General features: G+C 36.9%; 1 long non-coding RNA gene across 9 annotated transcripts in view; it reads right to left on the reverse strand.

Annotated features, from left to right (window-relative positions):
• The window catches only part of LOC308070597, a 306,714-nt gene that overhangs the window by 184,314 nt on the left and 101,728 nt on the right, over positions 1–20,672 (reverse strand). For all 9 annotated transcript variants that reach the window (XR_013930760.1, XR_013930761.1, XR_013930762.1 and 6 more), the window contains 3 exons: positions 13,530–20,293; positions 12,430–12,597; positions 8,977–9,121 (listed from right to left, as the gene is read on the reverse strand). This is a non-coding gene — a long non-coding RNA (uncharacterized lncRNA). The remainder of the gene's footprint in view (positions 1–8,976; positions 9,122–12,429; positions 12,598–13,529; positions 20,294–20,672) is intronic.

Raw genomic sequence — 20,672 nt, forward strand, 5'->3', positions numbered from 1 at the left:
ACCCCTCCATACAAAAACCTCTGTAAAAGAAAAGAATAAATCTCTGGTTGATGTTAATAGACCTGACTTACTCTGATACACCAGTTTTATACAGATTTCACAAAACTAACATGTTGATTCCACACCACAAATATGTAGATTTAAACTTAAGATTTAATAAGATGTTGCTAAAAGACTGAACTCTCTTCTGCTCACAAACTGTCTATGGTCAATAGTAAATCTGTGAAAAAAAAACTTCAGCATGGTATTAGAAATAAGTGCTAAGTTGATTACTCATGTATTTCATCAGCAAACAGAAACAAGGCTACAGTGATATCATGAAAACAGCTAAGCATGTATTTAAGGTTTGAAATCTAACATTCATAATCTGGCCTGCCTTTTTAAAAATGCAGTCACATTAGCTCAGGGCCAAATACCATTCACCTGAGATCTTACAAGCAGACCCTTTTCTCCCTTTAACTTTGCTTTCCATGTGGTCCCACTTTTCACATAACACCGTGTCTATGCCAGTCAGGTGAATGAGACTGTTGGTTTTATTTGTCAGAAAATACTGGATTACGCTGATTTTTAAGGAATTTTTACAATTTACTGAAGGCAAAAGTGAGTGAACGGCCCATGTGTGGTTATATAGAAAGATACCTATTTGAAGGAGTGGGGAGAAGAGAAAAGCACCTGGCTGGTACAACCAAGGCTGGTTCTAGGGGTGCACAAAGCAGGTGCTTGCCTGGTGCTATGGAATGACCACCCAGGGCCTAAGCACCCCCAACCACAGCCCTAGCTGATCCCCTCCCCACTCCTGCCTTTGCTGCCAGGGCGGGAAATGCTACACCGAGTGAAACAGGAGCTCATCAAGGAGTTGGGATTGAAAGAAAAGACTTCATCCACCAGTAAAAGTTACATTCCCGTTCCATCCCTCAGCACTAGCATGAATATGTCAGGCCCTATCTTTCCCTTTTCCCCCCTGACTCCCCCAGGGTAGCCAGGAAAAAAGTACTTTAAAAGTCTTGGTCTACCTTAGGGCAACCCCTCTTGAACCATGGAGCTCAAATCCCCATTATGCCACATTCTCTTATATTGACGATCTCAGCCAGGTGTAGTATAAGAAATATTTTAACATCTTGAGCATACGAGAAATATTTTTGTCTACTTTCATATACCAGTGGTCCTGCATTATTTCATCTCACTTCATTGCTTGTTTAATCTAACACAGCAAACCACATCTTACAGGATGGAATACACTAGACATTTCAAACAACCATTCACTGTAGCTTGCAAGTTTACATAAGATAAGGACTGTATTCTCACAAGTCTTCTATTTAAGTTTCAGCATTTGTATGTTTGTTTATTCAAAATTCACGTGCAATTTCAAATGCTTAAGTTTGTGGAGGACATTTTTTTTCCAGCTATGATAAGGAACAGCTTTTCTACTGACAATACAGTAAATAGAAAAAGCTTAATATTTTTTCCACTATTTCTCTGGCTTGCATCTCAAATTCAGAGTAACTGTCAAAAAATTATTTCACCATATGCAAAATCCCACTTAAGTTGCAGTAACTATCTCACTTTACTGTACTGCTTATCTGCTTACCTGCTGTTAAAAGAAAGGTTTGTTGAACCTAATCCTCTCATCTTTGAATCATGACAGAATATCAAGCCTCAAACCAGTCAGTTGAAAACCTGGAATAATTTATAATTAGAAATGCTCCTCTGCATACATAATTTTCTCCTCAGAGATCAAGGAAAGACAGGCAGAAAACCAGCCTTATTTCTAAAAAATTATGCCCAAACTAACAGAACTCACATGATCTCTCTGTGGAGCTCATACGTAGCTGTGTTGGTTCCCTTATAAACACTTCTGGAGCGAAGAAGACAGAAGATTTTGTAACAAGGAACTTAACATTTCCTAAAACATTGGTGCATGTTGTTGCAAAACAAAAAAAATGAAAATGGTGTAAAGATATCAACAGAAACACTATCTAAAACAAGTTTATATTCAATTGTTGTCTCATTTTCTAAGATTAGGTGTGACAATAACAGAAGCTGTAAATAGTTAGGCAGTTAAGAGAGATTTTCCCATAAAATTGGAAAATAAATAAAGGTTTTCCTTTAAGAAAAAAAAAAAAAAAGAGAAACAGATCAAATTTATAAAGCTACTGCAATATATTTATATAAGCAGGTTTATTAAAATTATGTTTAACATTTCCCAAATATCTATCAACCTAAATATTCTCCTTGATCTGTTAAAATTCACAGAGGCTCCAGAGAAGACAGAGTTCCCAATTTGTTCAAAGCACACAGTGAAAGAAAGTCCTTCTCTAAGGAGGTTGCTGTCTGTAGGAAAGAGGGTAGGATATGGGTCAGGATCCTCACCCCGTCCCACTTACATGTATTAAGGAAAACAGAGGTACCGTCTGAGGGCTGTGGCGTCTTGAGACATTGAGTTTGGGTTAAGAAGCCCTCGATATCACTGGGCCTGAGCACTCATTCCTCCCGTTACACGTCAGCTCCCTCCTCTTAGCTGCAGTGACGAAGCCATTTCTGAAGCCACACTGTAAATCAGATGATTGAAATGATCCAGACTAACTATTAACCTGGTTTCCGTTTGGAAAAGAACTGAAAGGTCTTTATAGCTTTAATGGTAGTGGAAAGGGAAGAAACAGCAGGAGAGGGAACTTCAGGTTTTGACTGGAAATGTTACCTATCTAAATTTTAACTGGGCAATTCACAACGGCAATATTTCTGCATCCTACAGTTGTACTACAGTTCCCCTCCAGCCCTAAGCCTTTCTATAAAACAGAGGGAGGATAAGTAATTCAACTGATCATCACCTCTCTATTCTGAACAGCCTAATCTGGTCTGACACAGCTACAATGGATGTCCTCACACAAATGTCAATCTACTCTATCACATTTTTAGTGTTCTTTCTGGTAGCAATATCATTTTTATACCCCTGACTATAAGAGCAACAGTAATGTCACACATTTTAGGCATAAAACATGCTAGAAATATATCTGTATTTTAGGCCAACAATCAGCTCTGCAGAACTCTTAGCACAGAACAGATACTACCCGGATGTTTTGGGTGTCGATCAGCAAGATCGGCAGGTCCCAATGAAATTCTAAAAATGCAAAATGGGAACACAGAAAAAACCTGAATCTACAATATCAGCAGTTACGTCCCTAGGAAGGGAGAATTTTTATATACTTCAACCAAAATGCATAAACTCAGAAAAATTATTCACCTGCTAATTCACAGCAAACTTCTTTAACTGAAATCCCGATCTTATAAGCCTCCCTTTCTAACCCAGGGAAGATTTCATAGCCTCCTGCTTCACTGGGTTAAAGATTCCCTTGGTTGTAAAGATTTCTCTAAGCTGCTTCCCTTCATGAGCAGTAGATTGCAGTGGAATAATTTCTCTGCAGTATTTTCTTAGTGAAAAGGTCCGCAAATTGATTTTTCACCCTTCACCCTCCCTATCAAGATACAAATTCAAAATAAACAAGCCAGACTGTCACTGAATGTACGTACATCTTGTTCCTCAAGTGGCTTTATAACAAAGCAATATATATAAAGTATTAGGCTTGCATTAATAATAAAACCGACATGAAGAGCTCACAGATGCATTGGGGTGTTTCATAAAATTTCAAATAAAGACCCTCAAAAATTTACAAAACCCCACACTTCACTAAACTGGGAAACCTAAGAAGACTGAAAGTATTTCCTCCCCCTTAAACTAAAGGAAGGCATTAGATCTCTTGTCCAGTGGGAATGGCCAAACAAAACGTTTCACTATGATATTCTTAACACTGTAATATTTTTACAAATCTGCTGGTGCTATGTATGCTCCGTAGTTAAAATATTTCATCCTGCAACTATGCCATAAGAAAGAGTGCATTCTCAGAGGAAATCAGGACTCAAACTATTAAAATGTTTCATACATTTAAAGAAATTTCTCAAATGACACCTTGAAATGAACCCCACAGGTAGAATACATTCCCTCAAGAAAAAGTACCTATAACTGTCAGTTGCATTCTGCTGAACTTCCTGACTGCAGCCTGGAGAGTTGATAAAATCTGTTAACTAAATGCCTATTTTCAGGCTAAACAACTGTGACAACAAAATGCTTGGAGATATTTTCAATACACATGACATCTTTCTTCATAAATATCTGTTCGTACTCAAAAACAAAAAAAAAATCTAGTACTGGATGACTTTGCATCAGATACTTTATTTTAAAGAAAATGTAAAATGCAAATTAAATTTCTATGTTATTATGCATAAGATTTCCAAAAGATGTCCCAATTTTATATAGCTCTGAGCATTGTCCTACAGAAAGTGCACTGAAAATTGGTACTCTGTGCTACCACCCACTAGCCTAGCTCTCACTGTGATTTTGACCAAGTCATTCTACCTTTTTCTTTTTCAAAGACTGACTGAACCTTCCTACTTGCAAAAATGAGATTATAAAAAATATTTAACATCACAGAGAACTGATGTGACTTGTAGCATGTGGAAAGCCATTTGTAGTTCTAGAGCACTAGTGAATGCTAAGTCCCATCTTTTTCTTGCACAAAACATGAAGTAGTGACCTGCAGCACTTGAGAAATATGTGAGACCACAAGTGTGGGCACCCACTGTTTCATGAGAATGATATGCCATAAATAACTGGCACTTTGCATCCTTATGACTTTTTTCACCTGATATTCAGAATGGTTGTTTGCCTCAAAAAGAGCACAAACATGTGACTTGTACTTTGCTGAAATAGCTTTTCAACTGCAACAGCCGTCAAGCAGTCTGAATTTGACAAGTTTTACAACATGACAACTTATTAAGTTGGAATACGCTAGTCATTTCAAACAAACATTCCATTGCATAAGCGAAGGATTGAATTCTTCCAGGTTTTCTATTTAAGATTGAGCATTTGCATATTTACTAATCTTAGACTAGAACATAGAGCTCTGTCTGACCACAAAGCTGTATCCTTTGATACACAATAAAAAGCTCTTTAATCTCCTTCACTATTTGAACTGCAACAGCAAAACTGAAGATTTTGCTAGGATTATTCCTTCATCTCTTCTTTAACATTAGAAAGTTATTTCAAAACTTGTCCCCCCGCCCAAGAAAATCCTTATTCATCTATTAAGTTAAAATACATTTCATTAAAAGAATGTTGATTTCACTTGAAATACCTCTCCCAGTAAAGACTGATTCCTCTCTTGTCAGAGAAATTTTATACTAATAACATTTTATGGGTTTTTTTCAGTATTAATTAGGGAAATTGTTGCAACTATATCAATTGTCTTAAAAAAAAAAAAAAAAAAAAAAAAAAAGCTATAGCTTGTGGGGATACATATACCTTCTGGCATATCCCAACCTGTTCTGGACTCGAAACAGTACTCTTACCTCAGCAGTAGAGACTACTTTTGTCAATAAACATTCAGCATTTTTCATACTTCCAGCTGTACAGATCGAACTCTGCTCCCAGACCAGCATAAACAGGAGTCAAACCCCAATTTGACAACGTTGACAAATTTTAGACCATAAGAAGAAGCTAACTCCTGGCTGCATTTACACTGGGAAATTCAGGCATGCTTGATACATTATCTTGTTGGTACAGAATTAGCACTAGTTTGCAATACTACAAGTTTTAATCCCTGAGGACAGTCTGAGTCCATGAAAAGATGGCTCTGTTCTAGATCAGTTTAAAAAGATTGTCAGGAACACATTTCTTCTAGCTAAATGACCTCTGAACTAAATAAATACAGAAATCCAAGATGAAAAGATTACAGAGGTCTCATTTCATGGAATATCAGAGTAACGGAGAAATTAATGTCCTGCTACTTACTTGCCTATCACCAAATTTTATTTTGACGTATTTCCTGGTTATGAAAATCTGGCAAATAATCCAGACAGTAGTCCAAATTCCTGCAACTGCTATCAAAAGTTTAAGGACTCTGTACCATACTGCAAGGAGTTTCTCGAAAGGCAGTCCAAGTTTTACATTTCAAGCCTTCTGGAACAGAAATGTAATCCTTTACAATATTTAGTATTCTTTCAGTTTTGCCCCAAGGTTCTGAAGGACATAGCAAATACAGACGTGGAAGAGCCTTTCACACACCCTCCTTCACTTGCTAGTGAACCTTTTCATTTAGGTTACTCTTGTATTGACAAGCTCCAGTAGTCAACCCTATAACCTATTAATAAATTCACTGCAGTTTCTGCGATAGCATTAGATGCCAGTAATTGCCCAATTTATAGCAGCAGATGCCCTAAAATACTGTGAATCTTACTGGTATCTAATGATTTACCTGAAGCCAAATTCCACTGTTAAATCCATGAAAATATTTTTCCAGTACTAATTTTCATTGTAGGTATTTGCTATGGCAAATAACCAAGCTGCTGATCTTTAGTTTCCCTCCCCATAACCAATTATTTTGACTCTCTAGGACATCAAAGGCTGTGACTTAGAGACAAGAGGAGCATATTAAATATATGCAGAAAAGCTTTTTTTAGAGCATGTACTCACACCTGTAGTCTATAACCAAGCATTATTTTAATCAAGTGAGAAAAACAGAAAAAGGAGGAGGTTTGCATGACCAATTAGAACTAGCCAACACTATTCAAATATTGAATGAGTAATAGTTACTCTGCACTGAAAAGTTTGCAAACCAGAACTTATTCCTTGATATTGGTAATTATTATGGAAAGACCGCTAATTTCAAGAGAATACTGCACTCCTACACAAATTGCAGAAAAGAAAAATGATGTTAAATTAATTAGCTATAGGATAAGGTATGAATTATTTACTAAGCTTGATTCACGTGCATAATTCTTCAGTCAAGCATGCAAATCAGATCAAGCAATTCCACACAATCACATGATTACTAATTTCATATGCAATTACTTCATCTGTGTCTGTAGTTGCAGTATTTAGAAGTACAAATGTGATATATTCTTGTTTACATATTTTACAGATGGCTAATTCATTTTTAGAGCCTATGAACACGGAGTTCCAATACCCAATTTTGATACTTCTGATATTAAGATAAGGCTGCATGTTCACAACAAAAGTTTTCATCTACACTGCAGAAGAGTACTTGCAACTCCTATCTTTCTTTGGTTTGTAAGGCATAAACGGTAGTGGGTTACATATCAGAGGGATTTTTGTTAGGGTCAGAAAACATATCGCAATTATTTGTTTGGGAGAGGGTAGAAAGAAATGCAGAGCAGCCTTTCACTTAAGTCCTAACAATTGCTACCATTAAGACTAATTGCTGCTACTACATTTGATAGACTGCTAACAGAGTTTACTTCTGAAATGTTCTTTTAGATTCCTACGTAGGTATGAACTTAGGAGAACTGTATTCAGTGTTCAGAATTTCTGCTGATGGTTATATTCAACAGTCTGTTCTTATTTTCAGTTTCTATGACTACTGGAGCAGCACTAATTTCTTGAAATTGAAAGGAAATAGAATCCAATTGGTATATTTAAACAAGACATGCAGAATTTTCTTGAAAGCTATTCCAGCAGGGAGAGCGTATATATACACATATATCTCCATTTTAATGCAAGAACGCAAGCATGTATCTCCAATTTCAACGATTTAACAAAGCAGAGAAAAGCACAATTTAAACTGCATACTTTTTATGTAATACTAAGAAATTTTAGCCAGTATTGAAAGATTTCTACTTTTACCTTTTCCAAATGTTCACTACAAGCCATGTGATTTATTTTTTCAGTCAGATGAAATAACACAATAAAAAGAAGAGCATAAATACTGTGTTTCTTTCTCAAAGGTTTTCCTATACATCCTATATGCTTTCAGCTTACACGGCTTAGGATCATTTTTTTTCCTGTATCACACCTGTTACTTAATTTGAAATCCCCGAATCTAACACAAGGAAGCACTAATATATATGCAGATGTTGTGAGATTATGACTCATTGTATCGATCTCAATGCTACTAGTCATATATTCGTGTAATGTCTTTCCTAGTAACTCCAGTTCCTTTAAAGACATTGTGGTCTTAGCCACAAGAAGCCTAATGACACCAGAAAAGCACACTGCCAGAATAAGCAAAATTCATCATACCTACTGAAGGTATTTCTAATTGAAGAAACAAGTTATTTTTTTATGCTGTTCCTATATTTTTACTTGGCTTTAAGCTACCAGCTTTTAAAAATAGATTTAATTTTACTGCATTTTAAGCATGCACTTACTGGTTTCACATTCAAAAGAATCCCTCAGACACAGAAAATTTTAGGTACAAAAAATTATCCCTATGATGAGCCTCATTGCTGTGCACTGGGCAGGCACACAGCCGCCACCAGCCAGGCAGCCAGCACATGAGACAACCTGCAGCACTGGACAGCCTGCACAGCTGCCAGTTAGGGAACTCGGAGTTCTGAATAACCACAACACCTCCCAGCCAACCAGCTTGACATCCTTCATTTCATGCCAGCTGGCTCACCTGTCCAGTTTCCCTTCAAATATTGATGAATTGACATGAAATACGTGTATGTTAAATCAACATTTTTCAAGGTACAGCTGTTCTGCCAGAAAAATCATAACTGGATTTAAAATTAAGTACTGGAAAATAAATTAGGAGTTTTCTTATTTAAATCAAAACATGAGTGAATCCATCCTTTCTCCTCTAGTAATTCTCTCATCCCAGTTTTCCTTTGTGTCAAATCACTTCTTTTCTTTGAGAAGCCCTTCAGAGGGAGCAGACAATACAAAAAACATCTTCTAGGACACAGTGGCGGAATGTTCCTCAGTTTTAGTTTCTTTCGGTGAACATCCTATATTAAACATTATTCTGCAACCCTGAGCCTGACCATGTACTACCTTATAGAACTTCAGACACATAAAAAGCTTTCCTGGCTAACAGTGAAATATATTTTCTTCTTTATCAAACCCTCAGCTATCAATATCATGCATCAGTTGGGTAGCTCCATGGAGACAGTCTTTCTTACCTTTTGCTTGTCCTGAGGAAGAAAACGGTGAAGGCCAGTCATCTCAAGAAAAAGAAGTCATACCACATTTGGACTCACTGCTTGGCAGAATGGAACACCACGTTCAATCCGTTGTTCTGAAATGGCTTCTAACAGGTCTGGGAAGCTAAAACCAAATAAAAACCTGTATATTAAAATTCTAACAGATAGCAATCATCACATTAGTTGGGAAAAAAAAGAAAAAGAAAAACCATGTATTTCACAAGCACTCATATGTGTGCGTAAGTTAGATCACTAGGCTTCTCTCACCCTACAAAATTTAATTAATATGCTAACAAGTGCTTCTCATCATCATTAGCTGAAGGCTGTGATATACATCCAGTCCTATGGCTTCCATCTACGTTAATGGAAAACAGTTCAGACCAAGCAGCCTAAAGTTTATCTATTTTTATTTTTGGTAGAATGAAAATAAAATTCTGCTGCCTTCCATTGTTCTCCTTCTCCCACCTTCCCATCATTTAGCACCCAAAAACCTTGACAGGCTTTATGAATGCGGTCCACCTTTTCCTCTCATGTGCCACCTTCCACTTTGGGGATGGTGAGGTAACATTGGTCTGAATTTTTTTTAACTCTTTCTGCTCTGATGGACAGAAAACTTGGCGAGTGCTGCATAGCAGAAACCAGTGTTCTCTTCACTTTATTATGTCCATCCATCAGTCTTACTCCACCTGAGATGGAAAAGCAGTGTTTGATAAGAAGTGTCCATATACAGTCTTGCCATTTCTGTAAGTGCTCAGAGAAGAAACTCTCTATAACTGACATTTGTAACCACCTAGTTACAAATATACACTATAACATCTATAGACACTGAAGTGTTTTGGTTTTTTCTGACAAAAACAGAAATAAAAACTTAAGCAATGAAATTTCCCTTTTTTACAGATTAGGTAGCACTATATTGTTATGCTGCTATCAAAACCAATCAAAATATGTAAATATAATATCTACACATGATGACCAAGTTAATATGCCCATTAGAATTTTAATATTAATCTTTCCCCCACCCCCCCATATAATTAATACAAATCAGAGTAAAATCCACAACTTTCAAGATATTTAGCTTAAGCTTTTGAGCCCAAATCCAGCAAACAACATAGGAATTGTCCATTTGTTTTAGTTATACATGTTAAACATCTTTTGTTGGATTGGAAACTTGGACTTGTAACTTTTGTCATCAACATCCCTTTCACTGGTTATCAAACAGCTCTTGAATTTGGGAGCTCTTTGGAGAATCAATCAGATAAAGATAATCACTTGCTCTGAGGAAGAATAAGGCTACTGGGTTTACCTCTACCACACGTAATACGGGAACTCAGATAACACCATTCTGATATTATGTTTCCAAGATACATACAAACATTTTGCTAGCACAGGCTTATCTCTGGCTCAAGGCTTATATGTAATTATGGCTCTAGGGTAGAAATAGAGGAGCTTTCTTTAACAGTTGCAAAGGTAACAGGCTGCCAACTGAAAAGGAAGGTAGGAATCTTGACAGATATGAAATGCAAGAACTTATGCAATAATGGCATACCGTAAGCATGCCACGTGGTTTGTTTGTGTAACAGCTAATGGAAGATTTTACACAGCAAAGTCTCTCCCTCAGGAGACAAAAAGAATAAAGCTGACTACTGACTAGAATTTACCATCTTACTTCAAAATCTAAATAATAAGGTGTTGTGAAATGTACATGTCATTAATTACAGATAAAAATAACTATGTATGTAATTTGCTTTTGAGATGCAAATAATTAAGGTGATGTTATGCTTTACTCTCACAAACCTTAACATTCTCCCCATTTCATTAAAAACTTTACTATTGGAATTTCAAAGACAGGGAAACCTATGATTGTCCAGGAGAGGCAAAGAAACAAAATTAAAAGCAAAGAAAGAAACAGTAAAAGGAGTTGTGAAATTAATCAGTCAAATGGTTTATGTTAGGATAAATAATTTTGCTCAATGTGGACTCAAAATGGCAGATTAATTTAGTTGACACAAACATTGTTCTAAATGTATTTCAAGAGTAGTAGGTGTTTCATGTGAATCTTTGATTCCACATGATGGAACTTCATCTAAATCACAGCATGGCAGGCGAGTAGCCTGTGCTCCCTACTCCTATGGCTGAACCATATGTATTACATTATTTTTCCTGAGAGATGAATACCAGCAACAACTGCATCCCAAAATTTTTACATCCTGAAGATATGGAGGATTCTTCCTTCTGTCAGCCCTTGACCCACTTTGCCGACAGAGACACCAACAAAGGCATTTAACAGAGCTCTACACCACAAAAGCTGACTGTTTAGCTTTTAGGGAAATTAGACACTTCACCACATAAATTTATGGCTTTGTAAGTTTGTCATTATTCCACCACGTAGCTTTTACACAGCTACCGATGAGTTCTGGATCTCAGTGAAAGACAATGGGATACATGGTCATTGCCAATGTCACTTTGGAAAATGAGATTGAAATTATGTTACTTCAACACTTTAACATAACACCTGACAGTCACAGCATTCATAAAAATTAAGACAGAATTTTGTTGTAGACAGTTGACTCAAGACAGTTTATCATCATCTTGAAAGGGGTAGAGAAGAAAACACAAAACATTCACAGAATTCCAGCTTTTTAATCTTATTAGGCTTTTCTTAAGAAGAAAGCCTGTTTTAATGTATTTACTTAAAAACATCTTAGCAAAGAAAAATAGGATGAAAACTAAATTATCTAGAGTGCTGTCATCGAATCTGGCTCCAGACAAATCCACCCAGCTTATCTAGTCCTATTGAAACATTTGTTATTGCTCTAAACATGAGAAAATGAATTCCAGATTAAAGAAACTCCAGGATAAAGTAGTACAGGAAGCAGAAAGATACTGAAAATCCAAAATACGGATTATAACCCTGCACAGTAAATTCATAAATTACTAGAGCCCATTACTACATGACTGTATTTCTCAATCCAGAGAGGCTGTCAACTGTATCTGACTAATTCAGTGTGCAAAACAATCTCATGAATTATGTTGGTGGCATTACGCCTTTTCAAATTATTGGGTGGGAGAATCCATGGTTTTACCCAACTGCAGTGGAGAATAATTATTGCTAGTGCATGTAGAACAAAATGTAATTAAAAATTTAAAAGTCATAAGACATTACAGCTACTACACCTCATCTAATTTCCGTAATCTCACAAGTTCTGCATACAGAGTAAACCTAGGCACAAGAAGGTTTCCTGCACCAAAGTTACAATCTGTTGCAACCTTTTTATATTGTTTGGGTTTATGCTATGATTATGCTTACCACTTGTACTATTGTCTGTATACTCAAGTCTGTGTCCTTTATGTTTTCAGAGACGTATGATTCAGTATTATTGACCTTCATGAGGCACAGAATAGAATGTTCGCGAAATCACACATACTACTTACTGCTTGAGGCCAACAGGTTCACTCTTTAATGAATTATTCCAGCTCCAGTGATGTATCAAAACCAATCTGTTCGCTATTTTCGGTTACAAAGACACCTCCCCTCAACTACCACAGTCACAGAGTGGCTAAAGTGGAGCATGTTTGATGTTTAGATGATAAAGATGAAAACTGCAGGCAGGAAAACAGAAAACAAAATGGAACTTCAGTTAAAATGCTAGCTTTCGTTTCCATTTCACATTATGATTATATTACTGGCCTTGAACATGTTTTTTTTACTTTTTTCACTCCTTTCTTCTTTCTTTTATTTTTTGGGGGCCTGATTGCCCAAATAACTATTTTTAATGAGACTTACTTGTTCTAGCTTCTCTTTCCAGGAGTCTGTTTTACAACATTAACAGTAATAAGCAAAAAGCAGTAGATGTTAAAATCATAATACACACAGGGTGAGACAGAGATTAAGTCTGAATGATAAATCCTTGAACTGAAGAAATCCACAAATGGATGCCCAGGTTTCCTTCCTGGTATCATTATACACTAAAGTTATTAATAAAAATGAATTACGACTAAGTAAGAGAATTTCAGTCCCACCCAAAGACTCTCTTCACTAGGATATGATTGAGACATCTATAAAGTTTTGAAAGATTTCTTATTCTAAATCACAAAACATTTCATGAATCAACGTCTTCTGGTCATAAGACTTAAGACAGGACCAAATTAAATTTCTTTTCTCTTTTGCCATGAATAAGCATATTTTAAAATGCACTGCTCTTTCCAAATTAAGAATGAACATCAGTTTTGTTCTTATTTTTGTCCCAAATCCTATGGTTCATCTGTAACAAATGCAACAAGAACTAGGTAACTTGGATTTTCTGGGCTCCCAGAGAACTTTCCTAACATGGATCACATGCAATTACTCACAGTCAGGTAGGTTTAACATTGAAAGCCATTTCTGTTTAGTTAATTTATATATTGGTAAGAGTATAGTAAAGTTAAACTGTGCAAAGGAATAAGAGGTACTGAATTTCTGATATTTTAAATATTGCTTGTTGTTGTTCACTGCTGAGCTACTATCCACCTTTCACAGGCATTTCTCAGCATACCTGTAAACTCAGCTTCTGCTGTGGTGCAGTTTGTATCCAAGATGATAACGATGTTTCACCTTTGTCAGATTGAATCAGGTAAGAAATAGTTTGATGTTCCAAAGGCCCTCTGACATGTAAGATGGTAAAGGACAGACCTGGAGTAAAAAACAAGAGAAGTGGTTTTCTTGTAATAGTATAGACAAGAAATTCCAGATTATCCCCTTAAGAAGTTTAGCACTACCACTTAGTTCATGAGAGACGAATACTTTGTGAATCACACCTTTTCTCTGGCTCTATTACAGATGGCACAACGGTGAACTGCCTTACTCAAAAAGGAAACCAGGACCACTCTTAAGAGAAATTAACTGAGGACTTCCAGGAGCTTACTTAAAACAGCATTCTCAACAAAAGTGGTACTTAAAAATAGAATAGAAAATCATGGATCTAAAAAAGTTTTTTGCAACAATTACCTTAAAATTTGTTTCAATCTCTCTCAGAGGAATTTCTAACATTTACTTGATTTTATAGTCTCTACTATTAATCATGAAAGGAGGTCCATCAGATTTGTCAACATACCAGTTCCAGATCATGTAATTTATAGAAAGATCATATCATTCTGATGCCAGAAGTGGTTTCCTCATCTCAAAAATAAGTATTTTGGATGGTCTCTGTTTCTACCCAATCTTTTTTAAGGAAAGATCTCTATTTATGTAAGCAGGCACAGTACCAAATGTCGCTGGAATCTTTTTCATTTATACCGCCAGTCCCACATAATGTCCTACTAATAACAAAGCTGTTAATTTTAGCAATTAGACTGCATATTACAGGTTCAAAACAAGGTTTACATGAGATTGGACAAACTCATGAAATGTAAAGCCACTGAAGATTACTGAAATTTATATAAATCTGGAAAATTGCTGAACACAGGGAGAGGAATTGGATAAAGTTTTACTACAGCTTTTACTTATCCTTACAGCCTTCACTTTTGGTCACAGATGCTCATGTATGTGGTCTTTCGGTCTGGCATAACAGAGTCATCCTTGTTTTGTTAAATGGCATGGAGAAAGAATGAAAACATCGCTCCTCTTTATCACCCCAGGAGTCATCACTGCATCACTGATTCAGTGTCTTACTCCCAGATTTCCCCAAATTCCAGTTTCAGTTCAATTTTTTTAAAAGGTTGACACTCTTAGTCAGGGTAAAAGAGATTCTAAATAGTTTTACTATTTAAGTTTAAAGCATTTGAAGCTTGCCTTATTGCTGCTTTCCATGCTTTATTTTCAGCTGCTGACTGCTAAATTCAAATACTCGGGCCTGTTGCGATTAAGTTAAATAGCTTTACACTCAGACTACTGGCAGCTGCAAAGTATGCAGCAAGATTATTTTTTTTTTCTTTCTAATTAAGTTTCTTAGCATAAGTGCCATTTGTAGAATCAGAAAAGGAAACACTTAAAAAGACTGCATTTGCCAGGCTCCCTCTCCCCAAGGCAACTATGCATCTAGAGGTGAAGCTACATAAAGGAAAAGGACCTGGAGGTGCTGGTTGGCAGCTGGCTGACCATGACCAGCAGTGTGCCCAGGTGGCCAAGGCCGCCAACAGCATCCTGGCTTGTACCCAAAACAGTGTGGCCAGCAGGACCAGGGCAGTGACCGTCCCCTGCATTCGGCACTGGTGAGGCCGCCCCTCAAATCCTGTGTTCAGTTTTGGGCCACTCACTTCAGGAGGGACGTAGAGGGGCTGGAGCGTGTCCAGAGAAGGGTGACGAGGCTGGGGAAGGGTCTGGAGCACAGCTCTTATGAGGAGCTGCTGAGGGAACTGGTTGTGTAGCCTGGAGAAAATGAGGCCCGGGGGAAGACCTTACTCTCTACAACTGCCTGAAAAGGGCAGGTGGGGGTCGGCCTCTCCTCCCAAGTAACAACTTGTAGAACAAGAGGAAATGGCTTCAATTGCAGCAGGAGAGGTTTAGGTTGGATATTAGGAAAAAAATCTTTACTGAAAGGGTTGTAAAGCACTGGAACAGGCTGCCTGGGGAAGTGGTTGAATCACCATCCCTGGAGGTATTTAAAAGACATGTAGCTGTGGCGCTTAGGGACATGGTTTAGTGGTGGACTTGGCAGTGTTACGTTAGTGGTTGGACTCGATAATGTTAAGGGTCTTTTCCAACTTAAATGATTCTATGATTCCATATCTGCCCATCTCCTAAATATTTCCTTGAGTTCTCACTAGCAAGCTCAATTGGAAAATGTCCGCAGGGAACAGAAAGTGGGTTTTGTCACTCAGAAATGTCCAAGTTGTTTATTTTAAAAATCTTCAGTTCGGTATGTCGTGCTTTTAAAGTCCTTTACTGATCATCCATAGAAGTTTATAAGAGTATTCACATTATTTTTTTCATTTCGTGCTAATTGCTATACTTCAGTTTTGTACAGAAGTGCCTGACATAATGATGCCATTGTTCAGAGTAAGGATTTCATTTCCAGAAAAAGCTGTATTTACTGAGGAAAAGGCATATTACCAAAACCTAGATAAAATGAAATGTGAATTCCATTGTTGATATCTATTTTTCTACAATCCAAAACATTATTATATCTGCAATTCTCAAATTATTTCAGAAAAAGTGCCAACATCATAAAATACAGGAAACAATAATGAGAAGCCCTGTTGCCTCTGTGGTGGCACCTTAAATTATTTTTGATGAACGAGGCAGTCTTCCAAAATTTCCTTTTCAGAAATCCAAGCCAATACTCAGATTGAATAAAATACACTTGGCTCAGTGGCAGGCAGTTGCAGTCTGGGGGGAAAAATAAGCCTTCAGTTTCCCTTCCCTTTCCCAAGACACTTTAGCTTAATAGCACAAACCCACAGGACCCAGACTGTTAGCTCACAAAGCCATATGCTTTTAATAATCTGTGGGAACCATATGAGTATTTAACTAAATGCTATTCTACTTTAGTCAGCTTCCTAGTCCCAGATTTCTTTAGCTTTTCCTTCATTAATATATTTAAATCTAAGCAGCTTTCCCTTGTCTTTCTTGTCTTTACTTAGCAGTTTAGTAGTTTGAAGGACAGACAGCTGAATGTCTTGTAACTGATTTTTCTTTTTAAAAGAGCCACCAATAAGTTCATGTTTAGTCACTGAGAATAAAATAAGCTTGTGTTGTTCATGTCAAACAAACAAGAACAAGAAAGGGCACATACTACATTTTATTTCTATCTTTGCCATAAGAAAGAGAAGCCAGTATTTTAGTGCCTCATTTACCTCTGAAAGGATGGCAGTAAACTTTATTACTGTGACATTTTGTATGTTCCTTAACTTGAATTGCTTGTCATTCCCTGTTCTTCCCATTTACAGCATTGGTAATCAGCACAGGGGCATGTGAGCCAAAAAATTACAAAATAGCCACTCAAAATACAGAATACTAATTCTTTAAAATTTATATTTACAGTTCTTTAAAACTTCATAGCTCTCCACTGGCTTTTTTAGACAGTAGCTTGCTTCTACATCACTTTTTGAAGCAAATCACCAGCAGGAAGAGTAAGCTATTTTGCTGTACCACTGCCCTGCAACATCCACATGAGCTGACATTCTAATTGACAGGAGTACAAGTTTCCAGTGCAGATCAACCACATCAATGGGACAGCAAAGGAGGGATACTTTGCAACATGTGCTAGAAACATAAATAAGTAAATTATATGATTTACCTCAATCTTTACTGTTCCTCTACCATTGTGACCTTGGTGTAATCATTAGATAATGAATTACAAGTCGTTGCATTCACTGTGTTTTGTTTCTTACTACCTGGTGACATTCAAATAAATCACGTTTTCCTTCATCTCACAAAGATTATATCCTGACTTTGTCCTTCATTTTTCTCTACATTGGTAAACTGTTAACATACTTGGAAACAGAGCTTATCTGCTCAGCCCTACATACCTCTAAAATTATAGCTGAAAAAATCTGAAAACAAAACTAAACAAAAAATGCCATGGTTTTGTCTACAAATAAGCATAGACTGATCTACAGTGATGAATGTATGAAATAAGATGTGCATCAAGACCAATGATTCACAAGTCAACAGAAGATGGCAAACATATACACCTTTTGAAACTGTATAAACTGGTTCAGTTCACCCAGCTACAGTTTCAGTTATACGCCATTCTATGGATCTGATCAAAGAGTAGAAAAGGATGAATTCTAAAAGCTTAGGGAAAAGCATAAGTAATATCTTGGATTATTCAGTTTGTGAAGAAGAAAAGTGTCAGAACTAAGTGGCTAAACTGCTTTCTCGGGTGAAACAACAAACCCATTTGTAGCATTAGCAAGGTTTAAATATAAATAATATTTCTTTGAATGACATACTGAGTTACAGCAAGCAGTGGTAAATAACAGTACTTACTCCTCCAGAACTGTCCAGATGTGCACTCCACACACCTAGGTTTCTTCCCTGTATTATCCTCTGTGTTCAGACAGGCCCATGGGCTATATCCTAAGATGTCAGCAACATGCAGGTAACTAAGCTGCCACATCAAATTTGAATATTTGCATTTCTTAGCACTGCCAGGAGCAAAATGAAAGGTTCCTGTTTAGAGTAATACAGTGAAACTACACCAAGGTAAGACTGAAGGGACATTAACAGGTGTACAAGCAAGAAGGCATAATCTGTCTCAGAAAAGGGCATGTTTCATCACTATCAACAAAATCACACATAACCAGATGACTCCTTTACACTTCCAAAATAATACTGAACAACCCTAGCAGGAACAACCATGTAAATGGCTTCCTGTTATGACTGTGACAGAAATGCATGTCATATATAGGATTTGGGACAGAAGCATTTCTAAATCCAATGGAAGGATGAAGATATACACTGTTTTTAAATATATCCCAAAAACTAGAAATGGCTGAGAACACAAAAACAAAATTCAGGGTTTTCAGAAAAGCTTTTTCATAGCTCTGTGGTTTCCTTGTACAAATTTACTGCACATAGGACCATATTCCAGACCTATTGCTTTGTTGTAATCTTCATCCAGCAAACAAGCAATAAATTCCAGTTCATGAAAATGGTAAGAAACAGTGCTCCTTTTGACCAGCTAGCTGTGTTCAACTACAGTTAGCACTGAAAAAAATCAAGTTGTGACATCAGTAAAATATATTATAAAACCTTATCTGTTCCCACAGAATTAATTCAACAATAATTGTATTTGATTCTCATCCAACTCTATAAGATTTTTCCAGAGGCATTTAAAAGAAGTGTAATTATAATTTAGGATTAACTATAAATTTTAAGGAGAGGAAGGAAGGAGAATTCATGTTACCATGAAATAAAATAGAAATGTTATACCAAGAAAATAAATTAGTCTGAAATAATGCAGACAGAAAAGGCACATGTGCTTTTCCATTTTTCTCTGGTAATTGGTTGGTAACTTGGGAACTTTCTTCATTTCATTCATGCCAATTATTCTAAAATTTCTGCTGCCATTACTGACCATGAGCAGGGAGCTAGCTGGTGTGTCCAGACTGTCAACAGCTCACAGTAGCACGTTTCTAGAAAACAGTTTCTAATTCTTAATTTAAGTCTGGCTGCTACTTAGTTTGATAAGGAAATCTTCCCACTTAACTTGGTCTTATTTTATCTTCTCCAAGGAGCTAGGCATATGTGAATCTTTCTAGGTCTTGTATCTTCTTTAATAAGGAATGAGTCTCTATGGGGGAAAGAAACAGCATGAATTAGACAGGGACAAGAATAGGAAGAAATCCAAAGCCACTAGAAATTTGAAATTCAGAATAAAAATATCTCAGTTTGTATAGCTATATATCAAAAGGACATGTATAATTTGAAAGTCAGCTCATCATTAGATCTGTATTATACAATGAAGCATAAGCTTATTTTTATATAAAACACAGAGTATTGGTCCTTTTGCTCACAGATCACCAGAACTGAAAGATGTCTGGTTCAATTATTTCTCCAAGATTTTCTGCAGATATTTCATAATCCATAAATGTCGCTTATCAAACTGCAATTACATCGCCTCTTTGCCAGCATCAGCATTTGTCCTTATCAGCATCTTCTTTTCTGTCCCTCTCCAATCCTTTTTTCTTTTCCCCACTTTCTGTCTCTTATTCCTTATTAACCCATGAGACAGCAAGAGTGAATGCACAGAAAGCACAATGATACACTGTCACTTACATAAAAATTTTGCAAAGAGCTTTCCAGCTAAGCAACTGAAGTGGTTAAGTACCACTTTCAAAAGACATTAGGTTCCCAGCTGTCCATGTCACCCCTTTGCAAGGAATTACTGCCCCACACCAAAGCATATCAGGGTACATGCATGCAACCCTGCTCCCCAAGTTCACCCTATAGCATATTAGTAATAGAGTAAGTAATAATTAGTAATAACTGTAATACTAAGCTGTGAATGAGAGTGGCAGAGGCACTGGCACGCAGCTCACGCTTCTGAGGCAGGAACTTCTAGCAAGGACTGGAGTGTAGAAAGGTGACAGCAGAACTCCTAAGTGCTCCCACTAAATCACCCAAGTCCATCCGTCAAAGTCCCCAAATTGCCAAGTATGTCTCCAAAATGCTAGTGCAGCGTTTGGAAACAGAAGAGCCAACAACCATGACACACAAAGAAAGCTTCTCTTTAGAGTAGTTAGCTCATGCTGACACTGTGACTGCTACCAGCACAAAAGAAAGCTTTGAGCTAACTCTGGTACCTTTACAGGACAATGCACTGAAAAGCCTGAATGCCACTGTCCACTGAGATTTCAGTTCCTCACTGCCTACCTGAAAAACAAAGAAAGTTCATAAAATCACTGTATGTTTTTGCCAGAATAAAATAGCCCTAGTGTACTAGGAAATACAGCTTTATGTGTCAACATTTCTTAATGAAGTGTTCTAATGTGCACTGTGGAGGCACAACTTTCAGTCTCATTCCTGTGAGGAGAGGTGGCACCTGTCAATCTCAGTGACAAGCCATTCAACATTTTAAGCATTGCTTTGACACCAATCCCTTCTATGAGGTTTCACCAACAACTGCTTCAGCTTTTTCCTGGTAAAAAGTGAGGAATTCTCCCTTAAGAAGGAATATGGGCTAGTAGGAAGTACATGCCAGAGTAATTACATTATTTGATAGGTCTTGAGAAAACAGCAACTCTTTTCTGAC

The sequence above is a fragment of the Falco punctatus genome (genome assembly GCF_963210335.1).
Source record: "Falco punctatus genome assembly, chromosome: 10".
NCBI classification, from domain to species: Eukaryota; Metazoa; Chordata; class Aves; order Falconiformes; family Falconidae; genus Falco; species Falco punctatus.